Genomic DNA, 13,442 nt, shown 5'->3' with positions numbered 1-13,442 from the left:
GTACCACCAAAAAAAAAGAGACACAGGCTGGCAATCCTGCACTCCAGCAATATTTACCATAGCCAACACTTGGAAGCAACGAAAATGCCCATCAACAGAGGAATGCACAAAGAAGAAATGGTCCATGTACACAATGGAATATGACTCCAATAAAGAAATATAAATTCAATTTAGAAAAGCAACATAAGTAAGGAGACATCAGGTTTTGGGGATTTATCCGGGCACATTCCACTCGAATTTATAACCGAGGAACACCACTGGCAGGTAGGTCTCTTTCCCAAGTTACCAGATTGGGAAAGCAGAAATGCTGCCACCCTCTGGCCGTTACCTGCAACAGCAGCTTTAAAACCTGTGCTAAGGGTCACTTCATATGCACCAGTACTGGAGGGCTGTAAATGAAACCTGCCCTCAAAATGTCTTGAGGGAGGTAATGGCCAAAATATTTCAAAATGTCACACATACTTCAAGAAAACAATTTGAAGAGGTAAGCTGTACTCACAGTTTGAAGGAAAAAAGGACATGCCAGAAAGCTCAATTTCAAGGGATTATGAGATGCATGCAAATCCAACCACAAATAGGTATCAGCTCACACTAGTCAGAATAAACCTCAACAAAAACCTGAAAACAATAAATGCTGAAGGTGTTATGGAGAAGTGCATACCCTCAACTTTAAGTGGGACGTAACCTGGTAAGAGCCATAATGAGAACAGAATGGAGGTGCCTTTACAAGGTAAACATTTTGCTACCATAGGACGCACAAGGCCCAATCCTGGGCCTATAACCTAAGAAGGCAGAATTGGAAGTCACAGGCAGGCAAATGTGCATTGCCACAGTATTAAAATAGCCAAGACGTGGAAGCAACCAAAAAGTCCATCAACAGATGAGTGGACAAAGAAGAACTGGTACATGTACAGACGGAATATTAGCCAAGGAGAAAAAGGACACAATGCCATTTGCAGCACCGTCGATGAATCTAGAGGTAGTCACACAACTTGTAGTAAGTCAGAAAGAGAAAGACACATATCGTATGATATCACTTATAGGTGTTACCTAAAAATTGATATCAGTGAAGATATTTCCACACAGAAGGGCAATCACAGATTCATTAAACAAACTTATGGTTCACCAATGGAAAGGTGTGAGAATTGGATCCATTTGGATATTGGGGTTAACAGACATATACAAACATAGGTGAAATATATAATCCCCAATATCCTACAGAATACCAAGAGAAGACTACTCAACATTCTCTCATAACGTACATGGGAAAACGATCCCAGGAGAGTAGACATATGTATATGTGTAAAAGAATCACATCTTGCACACCTAAAACAAGCCAAACATTGTAATCAAACTGGCTGTGATAAAAAAAAATAAAAATTAAATTGAAAAAACGAGCAAGAAGTAGTGAGACATAAACTTAAGGGGCTTTATCCTGGCACAGTCCATTCTAAATTACAACCTAGAACACGACTTCCATTGAGGCCCTGTGGCCCTAGTTACCAGATTTGGTAAAGGAGAACTGCTGCCACCTTGTGGCCGTTTCACACAACAGCAGCTTTAAACCCAGCGTTAATGGTCAGTTGATATTCAAAATACTTCCGGGCCTGTAAATGACACCTGCCCTGCAAACAAATGCTGGGGTCCAATACCGACCAAAAAATTCAAAAGACCTCCACATTTCAAAAAGACAGTTTCAAGAGGCATATTTTACACACATTTGTGTTCTGTTTCTTTTTTTTCTTTTATTTTGTTAAAAAAAACGGGAAGGGAAAAAGGCTGAACATCAAGAATTAATAAAGCCATGCAAATCCAGTGTACAAAAGCGTTCACCTCACAGCCGTCAGAATGATCATCAGCAAAAAAAAGCCTACAAAGAATAAATGCTGAAGGGGTTTTGGAGAACTGCGTACCCTTTAGCTGCTGGTGGGATGTAACCTGGTAAGAGCCAGTAGTGAGAACAGAATGGAGGTGCGTTTAAAGGTAAAAATTGAGCTACCATGTGATCTGGTAGGCCCACTGATGGGCCTATCACCTGGGTAGACCAGAATCAAAAGGACACAGGCTGGCAATCCTGCACTGCAACAACATGTACCATAGCCAAGACCTGGAAGAAACCAAAATGTCCATCAACAGAAAAATGCACCAAGAAGAAGTCGTCCATGTACCCAATGGAATATTAACCATGAAGAAGCATGGAACAGTGCCGTTGGCAACACCATAAAAGGATCTAGAGATAATCACCCAACTTGAAGTAAGAAAGAAACCAAAAGACAGATATGCTATGACATCACTTATAGGTGTTACCTAAAAATTGATGCCCATAAAATAATTTCCAAGAGAAGGACACGCATAGATTCAGAAAACCAAATTATGTTTAACCAAATGGAAAGGTGTAAGGAATATGTGAATTAGGATATGGGGGTTATCAGACATGTACTAATACATATGAAATATATAATCACAAAATACCTATGGAATACGAAGAGAGGTCTACTCCACACTCCATAATAACATACACGGGATAGGATCCAAAGAGGAATAGACAGATACATTGATATGATAAAGCAGAATCTGTACACCTAGGAGAATCTACATTTTTATCAAATTTGCTCTGATAATGAATAAAAATTAAATTTAAAAACCAAACAAAAATGTAGGAGATATAAGTACTTGCGGGTTTGCACTGGCACATTCCACTCTAATTTGCAGCTGACTAACACGACTTCCAGGAAAGCTCTGTTGCCCAAAACCCAGAGTTAGAAATGTAGAAATGCTGCCGCCTTGTGGCCAGTTCCCCGCAAGAGTGGCTTTAAACCCACAGCTAATGGTCACTTAACACTCACAAGGACTCAGGGCTGTAAAGGACACCTCCCGTCAAAAAGTGTCCTGAGGTAGGGAATGGCCAAAAATATTCAAAACTGGCAAATTTTTCAAGGAGATCGTATGGACAGGTAAGTTTTACTCACTCTTTTTCAAAAAAGAGGAAAATGGATAAAAGCTCAACATCAGGAATTATTAGCCCATGCAAATCTAACCTACAGAAAGGTTTCAACTCACACATGTCAAGTACCATCAGCAAAAAGTCTACAAACAATTAATGCCGAAGGGGTTTTAGAGAACTGGGTACCCTCTACCTGCTGGTGAGTTGTAAAGGGGTAACAGCCAATAATGAGCAGAGAAAGGAGCTGCGTTTATAAGTAAAAATGGAGCCACCATTCCATTCAGCAGGCCCACTGCTGAGCCTCTCACCTGAGAAGACCAGAGTCGAGAAGGCACAGGCTTCAACAGCTGCACTGCAGCAATTTTCATAATAGCCAAGACACGGAAGCAACCATAATGTCCATCACCAGATGAATGGATAAAGAAGAAGTGGTCCATGTACACAATGGAATATTAGCCATGGAAAACAATGAAGCACTGCTCTTTGAGGCACCATAGATGAGCCTAGAGATAATCACAGAACATGAGGTAAGTCGGAAAGCAAAAGACATATCTTATGATATCACTTATAGGCATTATCTAACAACTGACACAAATGAACATATTTCCACAGAGAAAGACACTCACAGACATAGAAAACACACTATGCTTATCTAAAAGGAAAGGTACGGGGAATGGAAAAATTAAGATTAGGGTTACCATACGTGTACAAATACCTATTAAATACATCTATCAAAACGACCGACCATATAACAAGAGAGGTCTACGGAACACCCTGAAAGAATTTACATGGGAGGAGGATGTGTATATGAATATACATATATATATATGTAATGTACAAATGAACCAGATTGTGTACACCTAGGACAAACAATATTCTAAACATTACCCTGATAAAAACATTCAAACAATGAACAAGATTTAATGTGACATAAACTTATGAGGGTTTTTCCTGGCACATTCCATTGTAATTTACAAGCTAAGAACAGGACTTCCAGAAAGGCTCTGCTGTCCTAGTAACCAGATTTGGGAATGGAGAAATGCTGCCGCCTTGTGGCCGTTTCCCTCAACAGCAGCTTTAAACCCAGTGCCAAAGGTCACTAAATATTCACACTCATTGCAGGCCTGTAAATGACACCTGCCCTCAAAAAAATTCCTGGGGTCAAAACTCGACCAAAAAATTCAAAAGAGGGCAACCTTCAAAGATAACAATTTCAAGAGGTTTATGGTACCCACCGTTTCTTTTCCTGTTTTTGTTTCACAGAAATTTTAAAAGGCGTGGAAAAATGCTGAACATTAGGAATACTTAAAGACATGCAAATCCAAATTACAAAAACCTATCAGCTCACACCAGTCACAATGGCCATCAGCAAAAATTCGGCAAACAATAAATGCTGAAGGGGTTGTAGAGACATGCCTACCCTTGGTTCAACATGGGACATGGTAAGAGCCAGTAATGAAAACACAAAGGAGGTGCCTTGAAAAGGTAAATATTGAGCTACCATTCAATCAAGGATACCCACTGCTGGACCTAGCGCCTGAGAGGATGAGAATCAAAAGGCCACAGGCTGGACTTCACTGGTGGCGCAGTGGTTGAGAGCCCGCCTGCCGATGCAGGGGACACGGGTTCGTGCCCCGGTCCGGGAAGATCCCACATGCCGTGGAGCGGCTGGTCCCGTGAGCTATAGCTGCTGGGCCTGCGTGTCCGGAGTCTGTGCTCCTCAACGGGAGAGGCCACGGCAGTGAGAGGCCTGCGTACCACAAAAAAAAGAGACACAGGCTGGCAATCCTGCACTCCAGCAATATTTACCATAGCCAACACTTGGAATCAACGAAAATGCCCATCAACAGAGGAATGCACAAAGAAGAAATGGTCCATGTACACAATGGAATATGACTCCAATAAAGAAATATAAATTCAATTTAGAAAAGCAACATAAGTAAGGAGACATCAGCTTTTGGGGATTTATCCGGGCACATTCCACTCGAATTTATAACCGAGGAACACCACTGGCAGGTAGGTCTCTTTCCCAAGTTACCAGATTGGGAAAGCAGAAATGCTGCCACCCTCTGGCCGTTACCTGCAACAGCAGCTTTAAAACCTGTGCTAAGGGTCACTTCATATGCACCAGTACTGGAGGGCTGTAAGTGAAACCTGCCCTCAAAATGTCTTGAGGGAGGTAATGGCCAAAATATTTCAAAATGTCACACATACTTCAAGAAAACAATTTGAAGAGGTAAGCTGTACTCACAGTTTGAAGGAAAAAAGGACATGCCAGAAAGCTCAATTTCAAGGGATTATGAGATGCATGCAAATCCAACCACAAATAAGTATCAGCTCACACTAGTCAGAATAAACCTCAACAAAAACCTGAAAACAATAAATGCTGAAGGTGTTATGGAGAAGTGCATACCCTCAACTTTAAGTGGGACGTAACCTGGTAAGAGCCATAATGAGAACAGAATGGAGGTGCCTTTACAAGGTAAACATTTTGCTACCATAGGATGCACAAGGCCCAATCCTGGGCCTATAACCTAAGAAGGCAGAATTGGAAGTCACAGGCAGGCAAATGTGCATTGCCGCAGTATTAAAATAGCCAAGACGTGGAAGCAACCAAAAAGTCCATCAACAGATGAGTGGACAAAGAAGAACTGGTACATGTACAGACAGAATATTAGCCAAGGAGAAAAAGGACACAATGCCATTTGCAGCACCGTCGATGAATCTAGAGGTAGTCACACAACTTGTAGTAAGTCAGAAAGAGAAAGACACATATCGTATGATATCACTTATAGGTGTTACCTAAAAATTGATATCAGTGAAGATATTTCCACACAGAAGGGCAATCACAGATTCATTAAACAAACTTATGGTTCACCAATGGAAAGGTGTGAGAATTGGATCCATTTGGATATTGGGGTTAACAGACATATACAAACATAGGTGAAATATATAATCCCCAATATCCTACAGAATACCAAGAGAAGACTACTCAACATTCTCTCATAACGTACATGGGAAAACGATCCCAGGAGAGTAGACATATGTATATGTGTAAAAGAATCACATCTTGCACACCTAAAACAAGCCAAACATTGTAATCAAACTGGCTGTGATAAAAAAAATAAAAATTAAATTGAAAAAACGAGCAAGAAGTAGTGAGACATAAACTTAAGGGGCTTTATCCTGGCACAGTCCATTCTAAATTACAACCTAGAACACGACTTCCATTGAGGCCCTGTGGCCCTAGTTACCAGATTTGGTAAAGGAGAATTGCTGCCACCTTGTGGCCGTTTCACACAACAGCAGCTTTAAACCCAGCGTTAATGGTCAGTTGATATTCAAAATACTTCCGGGCCTGTAAATGACACCTGCCCTGCAAACAAATGCTGGGGTCCAATATCGACCAAAAAATTCAAAAGACCTCCACATTTCAAAAAGACAGTTTCAAGAGGCATATTTTACACACATTTGTGTTCTGTTTCTTTTTTTTCTTTTATTTTGTTAAAAAAAAACGGGAAGGGAAAAAGGCTGAACATCAGGAATTAATAAAGCCATGCAAATCCAGTGTACAAAAGCGTTCACCTCACAGCCGTCAGAATGATCATCAGCAAAAAAAAGCCTACAAAGAATAAATGCTGAAGGGGTTTTGGAGAACTGCGTACCCTTTAGCTGCTGGTGGGATGTAACCTGGTAAGAGCCAGTAGTGAGAACAGAATGGAGGTGCGTTTAAAGGTAAAAATTGAGCTACCATGTGATCTGGTAGGCCCACTGATGGGCCTATCACCTGGGTAGACCAGAATCAAAAGGACACAGGCTGGCAATCCTGCACTGCAACAACATGTACCATAGCCAAGACCTGGAAGAAACCAAAATGTCCATCAACAGAAAAATGCACCAAGAAGAAGTCGTCCATGTACCCAATGGAATATTAACCATGAAGAAGCATGGAACAGTGCCGTTGGCAACACCATAAAAGGATCTAGAGATAATCACCCAACTTGAAGTAAGAAAGAAACCAAAAGACAGATATGCTATGACATCACTTATAGGTGTTACCTAAAAATTGATGCCCATAAAATAATTTCCAAGAGAAGGACACGCATAGATTCAGAAAACCAAATTATGTTTAACCAAATGGAAAGGTGTAAGGAATATGTGAATTAGGATATGGGGGTTATCAGACATGTACTAATACATATGAAATATATAATCACAAAATACCTATGGAATACGAAGAGAGGTCTACTCCACACTCCATAATAACATACACGGGATAGGATCCAAAGAGGAATAGACAGATACATTGATATGATAAAGCAGAATCTGTACACCTAGGAGAATCTACATTTTTATCAAATTTGCTCTGATAATGAATAAAAATTAAATTTAAAAACCAAACAAAAATGTAGGAGATATAAGTACTTGCGGGTTTGCACTGGCACATTCCACTCTAATTTGCAGCTGACTAACACGACTTCCAGGAAAGCTCTGTTGCCCAAAACCCAGAGTTAGAAATGTAGAAATGCTGCCGCCTTGTGGCCAGTTCCCCGCAAGAGTGGCTTTAAACCCACAGCTAATGGTCACTTAACACTCACAAGGACTCAGGGCTGTAAAGGACACCTCCCGTCAAAAAGTGTCCTGAGGTAGGGAATGGCCAAAAATATTCAAAACTGGCAAATTTTTCAAGGAGATCGTATGGACAGCTAAGTTTTACTCACTCTTTTTCAAAAAAGAGGAAAATGGATAAAAGCTCAACATCAGGAATTATTAGCCCATGCAAATCTAACCTACAGAAAGGTTTCAACTCACACATGTCAAGTACCATCAGCAAAAAGTCTACAAACAATTAATGCCGAAGGGGTTTTAGAGAACTGGGTACCCTCTACCTGCTGGTGAGTTGTAAAGGGGTAACAGCCAATAATGAGCAGAGAAAGGAGCTGCGTTTATAAGTAAAAATGGAGCCACCATTCCATTCAGCAGGCCCACTGCTGAGCCTCTCACCTGAGAAGACCAGAGTCGAGAAGGCACAGGCTTCAACAGCTGCACTGCAGCAATTTTCATAATAGCCAAGACACGGAAGCAACCATAATGTCCATCACCAGATGAATGGATAAAGAAGAAGTGGTCCATGTACACAATGGAATATTAGCCATGGAAAACAATGAAGCACTGCTCTTTGAGGCACCATAGATGAGCCTAGAGATAATCACAGAACATGAGGTAAGTCGGAAAGCAAAAGACATATCTTATGATATCACTTATAGGCATTATCTAACAACTGACACAAATGAACATATTTCCACAGAGAAAGACACTCACAGACATAGAAAACACACTATGCTTATCTAAAAGGAAAGGTACGGGGAATGGAAAAATTAAGATTAGGGTTACCATACGTGTACAAATACCTATTAAATACATCTATCAAAACGACCGACCATATAACAAGAGAGGTCTACGGAACACCCTGAAAGAATTTACATGGGAGGAGGATGTGTATATGAATATACATATATATATATATATATGTGTGTGTGTATATATATATATATATATATATATATATATGTAATGTACAAATGAACCAGATTGTGTACACCTCGGACAAACAATATTCTAAACACTACCCCGATTAAAAACATTCAAACAATGAACAAGAAGTAATGTGACATAAACTTATGGGGGTTTTTCCTGGCACATTCCATTGTAATTTACAACCTAGGAACAGGACTTCCAGAAAGGCTCTGCTGTCCTAGTAACCAGATTTGGGAATGGAGAAATGCTGCCGCCTTGTGGCCGTTTCCCTCAACAGCAGCTTTAAACCCAGTGCTAAAGGTCACTAAATATTCACACTCATTGCAGGCCTGTAAATGACACCTGCCCTCAAAAAAATCCCTGGGGTCAAAACTCGACCAAAAAATTCAAAAGAGGGCAACCTTCAAAGATAACAATTTCAAGAGGTTTATGGTACCCACCGTTTTTTTTCCTGTTTTTGTTTCACAGAAATTTTAAAAGGCGTGGAAAAATGCTGAACATTAGGAATACTTAAAGACATGCAAATCCAAATTACAAAAACCTATCAGCTCACACCAGTCACAATGGCCATCAGCAAAAATTCGGCAAACAATAAATGCTGAAGGGGTTGTAGAGACATGCCTACCCTTGGTTCAACATGGGACATGGTAAGAGCCAGTAATGAAAACACAAAGGAGGTGCCTTGAAAAGGTAAATATTGAGCTACCATTCAATCAAGGATACCCACTGCTGGACCTATCGCCTGAGAGGATGAGAATCAAAAGGCCACAGGCTGGACTTCACTGGTGGCGCAGTGGTTGAGAGCCCGCCTGCCGATGCAGGGGACACGGGTTCGTGCCCCGGTCCGGGAAGATCCCACATGCCGTGGAGCGGCTGGTCCCGTGAGCTATAGCTGCTGGGCCTGCGTGTCCGGAGTCTGTGCTCCTCAACGGGAGAGGCCACGGCAGTGAGAGGCCTGCGTACCACCAAAAAAAAAGAGACACAGGCTGGCAATCCTGCACTCCAGCAATATTTACCATAGCCAACACTTGGAAGCAACGAAAATGCCCATCAACAGAGGAATGCACAAAGAAGAAATGGTCCATGTACACAATGGAATATGACTCCAATAAAGAAATATAAATTCAATTTAGAAAAGCAACATAAGTAAGGAGACATCAGGTTTTGGGGATTTATCCGGGCACATTCCACTCGAATTTATAACCGAGGAACACCACTGGCAGGTAGGTCTCTTTCCCAAGTTACCAGATTGGGAAAGCAGAAATGCTGCCACCCTCTGGCCGTTACCTGCAACAGCAGCTTTAAAACCTGTGCTAAGGGTCACTTCATATGCACCAGTACTGGAGGGCTGTAAATGAAACCTGCCCTCAAAATGTCTTGAGGGAGGTAATGGCCAAAATATTTCAAAATGTCACACATACTTCAAGAAAACAATTTGAAGAGGTAAGCTGTACTCACAGTTTGAAGGAAAAAAGGACATGCCAGAAAGCTCAATTTCAAGGGATTATGAGATGCATGCAAATCCAACCACAAATAGGTATCAGCTCACACTAGTCAGAATAAACCTCAACAAAAACCTGAAAACAATAAATGCTGAAGGTGTTATGGAGAAGTGCATACCCTCAACTTTAAGTGGGACGTAACCTGGTAAGAGCCATAATGAGAACAGAATGGAGGTGCCTTTACAAGGTAAACATTTTGCTACCATAGGACGCGCAAGGCCCAATCCTGGGCCTATAACCTAAGAAGGCAGAATTGGAAGTCACAGGCAGGCAAATGTGCATTGCCACAGTATTAAAATAGCCAAGACGTGGAAGCAACCAAAAAGTCCATCAACAGATGAGTGGACAAAGAAGAACTGGTACATGTACAGACGGAATATTAGCCAAGGAGAAAAAGGACACAATGCCATTTGCAGCACCGTCGATGAATCTAGAGGTAGTCACACAACTTGTAGTAAGTCAGAAAGAGAAAGACACATATCGTATGATATCACTTATAGGTGTTACCTAAAAATTGATATCAGTGAAGATATTTCCACACAGAAGGGCAATCACAGATTCATTAAACAAACTTATGGTTCACCAATGGAAAGGTGTGAGAATTGGATCCATTTGGATATTGGGGTTAACAGACATATACAAACATAGGTGAAATATATAATCCCCAATATCCTACAGAATACCAAGAGAAGACTACTCAACATTCTCTCATAACGTACATGGGAAAACGATCCCAGGAGAGTAGACATATGTATATGTGTAAAAGAATCACATCTTGCACACCTAAAACAAGCCAAACATTGTAATCAAACTGGCTGTGATAAAAAAAAATAAAAATTAAATTGAAAAAACGAGCAAGAAGTAGTGAGACATAAACTTAAGGGGCTTTATCCTGGCACAGTCCATTCTAAATTACAACCTAGAACACGACTTCCATTGAGGCCCTGTGGCCCTAGTTACCAGATTTGGTAAAGGAGAACTGCTGCCACCTTGTGGCCGTTTCACACAACAGCAGCTTTAAACCCAGCGTTAATGGTCAGTTGATATTCAAAATACTTCCGGGCCTGTAAATGACACCTGCCCTGCAAACAAATGCTGGGGTCCAATACCGACCAAAAAATTCAAAAGACCTCCACATTTCAAAAAGACAGTTTCAAGAGGCATATTTTACACACATTTGTGTTCTGTTTCTTTTTTTTCTTTTATTTTGTTAAAAAAAACAGGAAGGGAAAAAGGCTGAACATCAAGAATTAATAAAGCCATGCAAATCCAGTGTACAAAAGCGTTCACCTCACAGCCGTCAGAATGATCATCAGCAAAAAAAAGCCTACAAAGAATAAATGCTGAAGGGGTTTTGGAGAACTGCGTACCCTTTAGCTGCTGGTGGGATGTAACCTGGTAAGAGCCAGTAGTGAGAACAGAATGGAGGTGCGTTTAAAGGTAAAAATTGAGCTACCATGTGATCTGGTAGGCCCACTGATGGGCCTATCACCTGGGTAGACCAGAATCAAAAGGACACAGGCTGGCAATCCTGCACTGCAACAACATGTACCATAGCCAAGACCTGGAAGAAACCAAAATGTCCATCAACAGAAAAATGCACCAAGAAGAAGTCGTCCATGTACCCAATGGAATATTAACCATGAAGAAGCATGGAACAGTGCCGTTGGCAACACCATAAAAGGATCTAGCGATAATCACCCAACTTGAAGTAAGAAAGAAACCAAAAGACAGATATGCTATGACATCACTTATAGGTGTTACCTAAAAATTGATGCCCATAAAATAATTTCCAAGAGAAGGACACGCATAGATTCAGAAAACCAAATTATGTTTAACCAAATGGAAAGGTGTAAGGAATATGTGAATTAGGATATGGGGGTTATCAGACATGTACTAATACATATGAAATATATAATCACAAAATACCTATGGAATACGAAGAGAGGTCTACTCCACACTCCATAATAACATACACGGGATAGGATCCAAAGAGGAATAGACAGATACATTGATATGATAAAGCAGAATCTGTACACCTAGGAGAATCTACATTTTTATCAAATTTGCTCTGATAATGAATAAAAATTAAATTTAAAAACCAAACAAAAATGTAGGAGATATAAGTACTTGCGGGTTTGCACTGGCACATTCCACTCTAATTTGCAGCTGACTAACACGACTTCCAGGAAAGCTCTGTTGCCCAAAACCCAGAGTTAGAAATGTAGAAATGCTGCCGCCTTGTGGCCAGTTCCCCGCAAGAGTGGCTTTAAACCCACAGCTAATGGTCACTTAACACTCACAAGGACTCAGGGCTGTAAAGGACACCTCCCGTCAAAAAGTGTCCTGAGGTAGGGAATGGCCAAAAATATTCAAAACTGGCAAATTTTTCAAGGAGATCGTATGGACAGGTAAGTTTTACTCACTCTTTTTCAAAAAAGAGGAAAATGGATAAAAGCTCAACATCAGGAATTATTAGCCCATGCAAATCTAACCTACAGAAAGGTTTCAACTCACACATGTCAAGTACCATCAGCAAAAAGTCTACAAACAATTAATGCCGAAGGGGTTTTAGAGAACTGGGTACCCTCTACCTGCTGGTGAGTTGTAAAGGGGTAACAGCCAATAATGAGCAGAGAAAGGAGCTGCGTTTATAAGTAAAAATGGAGCCACCATTCCATTCAGCAGGCCCACTGCTGAGCCTCTCACCTGAGAAGACCAGAGTCGAGAAGGCACAGGCTTCAACAGCTGCACTGCAGCAATTTTCATAATAGCCAAGACACGGAAGCAACCATAATGTCCATCACCAGATGAATGGATAAAGAAGAAGTGGTCCATGTACACAATGGAATATTAGCCATGGAAAACAATGAAGCACTGCTCTTTGAGGCACCATAGATGAGCCTAGAGATAATCACAGAACATGAGGTAAGTCGGAAAGCAAAAGACATATCTTATGATATCACTTATAGGCATTATCTAACAACTGACACAAATGAACATATTTCCACAGAGAAAGACACTCACAGACATAGAAAACACACTATGCTTATCTAAAAGGAAAGGTACGGGGAATGGAAAAATTAAGATTAGGGTTACCATACGTGTACAAATACCTATTAAATACATCTATCAAAACGACCGACCATATAACAAGAGAGGTCTACGGAACACCCTGAAAGAATTTACATGGGAGGAGGATGTGTATATGAATATACATATATATATATGTAATGTACAAATGAACCAGATTGTGTACACCTAGGACAAACAATATTCTAAACATTACCCTGATAAAAACATTCAAACAATGAACAAGATTTAATGTGACATAAACTTATGAGGGTTTTTCCTGGCACATTCCATTGTAATTTACAAGCTAAGAACAGGACTTCCAGAAAGGCTCTGCTGTCCTAGTAACCAGATTTGGGAATGGAGAAATGCTGCCGCCTTGTGGC

Source organism: Hyperoodon ampullatus, assembly GCF_949752795.1.
Source record: "Hyperoodon ampullatus genome assembly, chromosome: 3".
Taxonomy (NCBI): Eukaryota; Metazoa; Chordata; class Mammalia; order Artiodactyla; family Ziphiidae; genus Hyperoodon; species Hyperoodon ampullatus.
The sequence above is the reverse complement of the archived record's forward strand: the minus strand, read 5'-3'. Positions refer to the sequence as shown.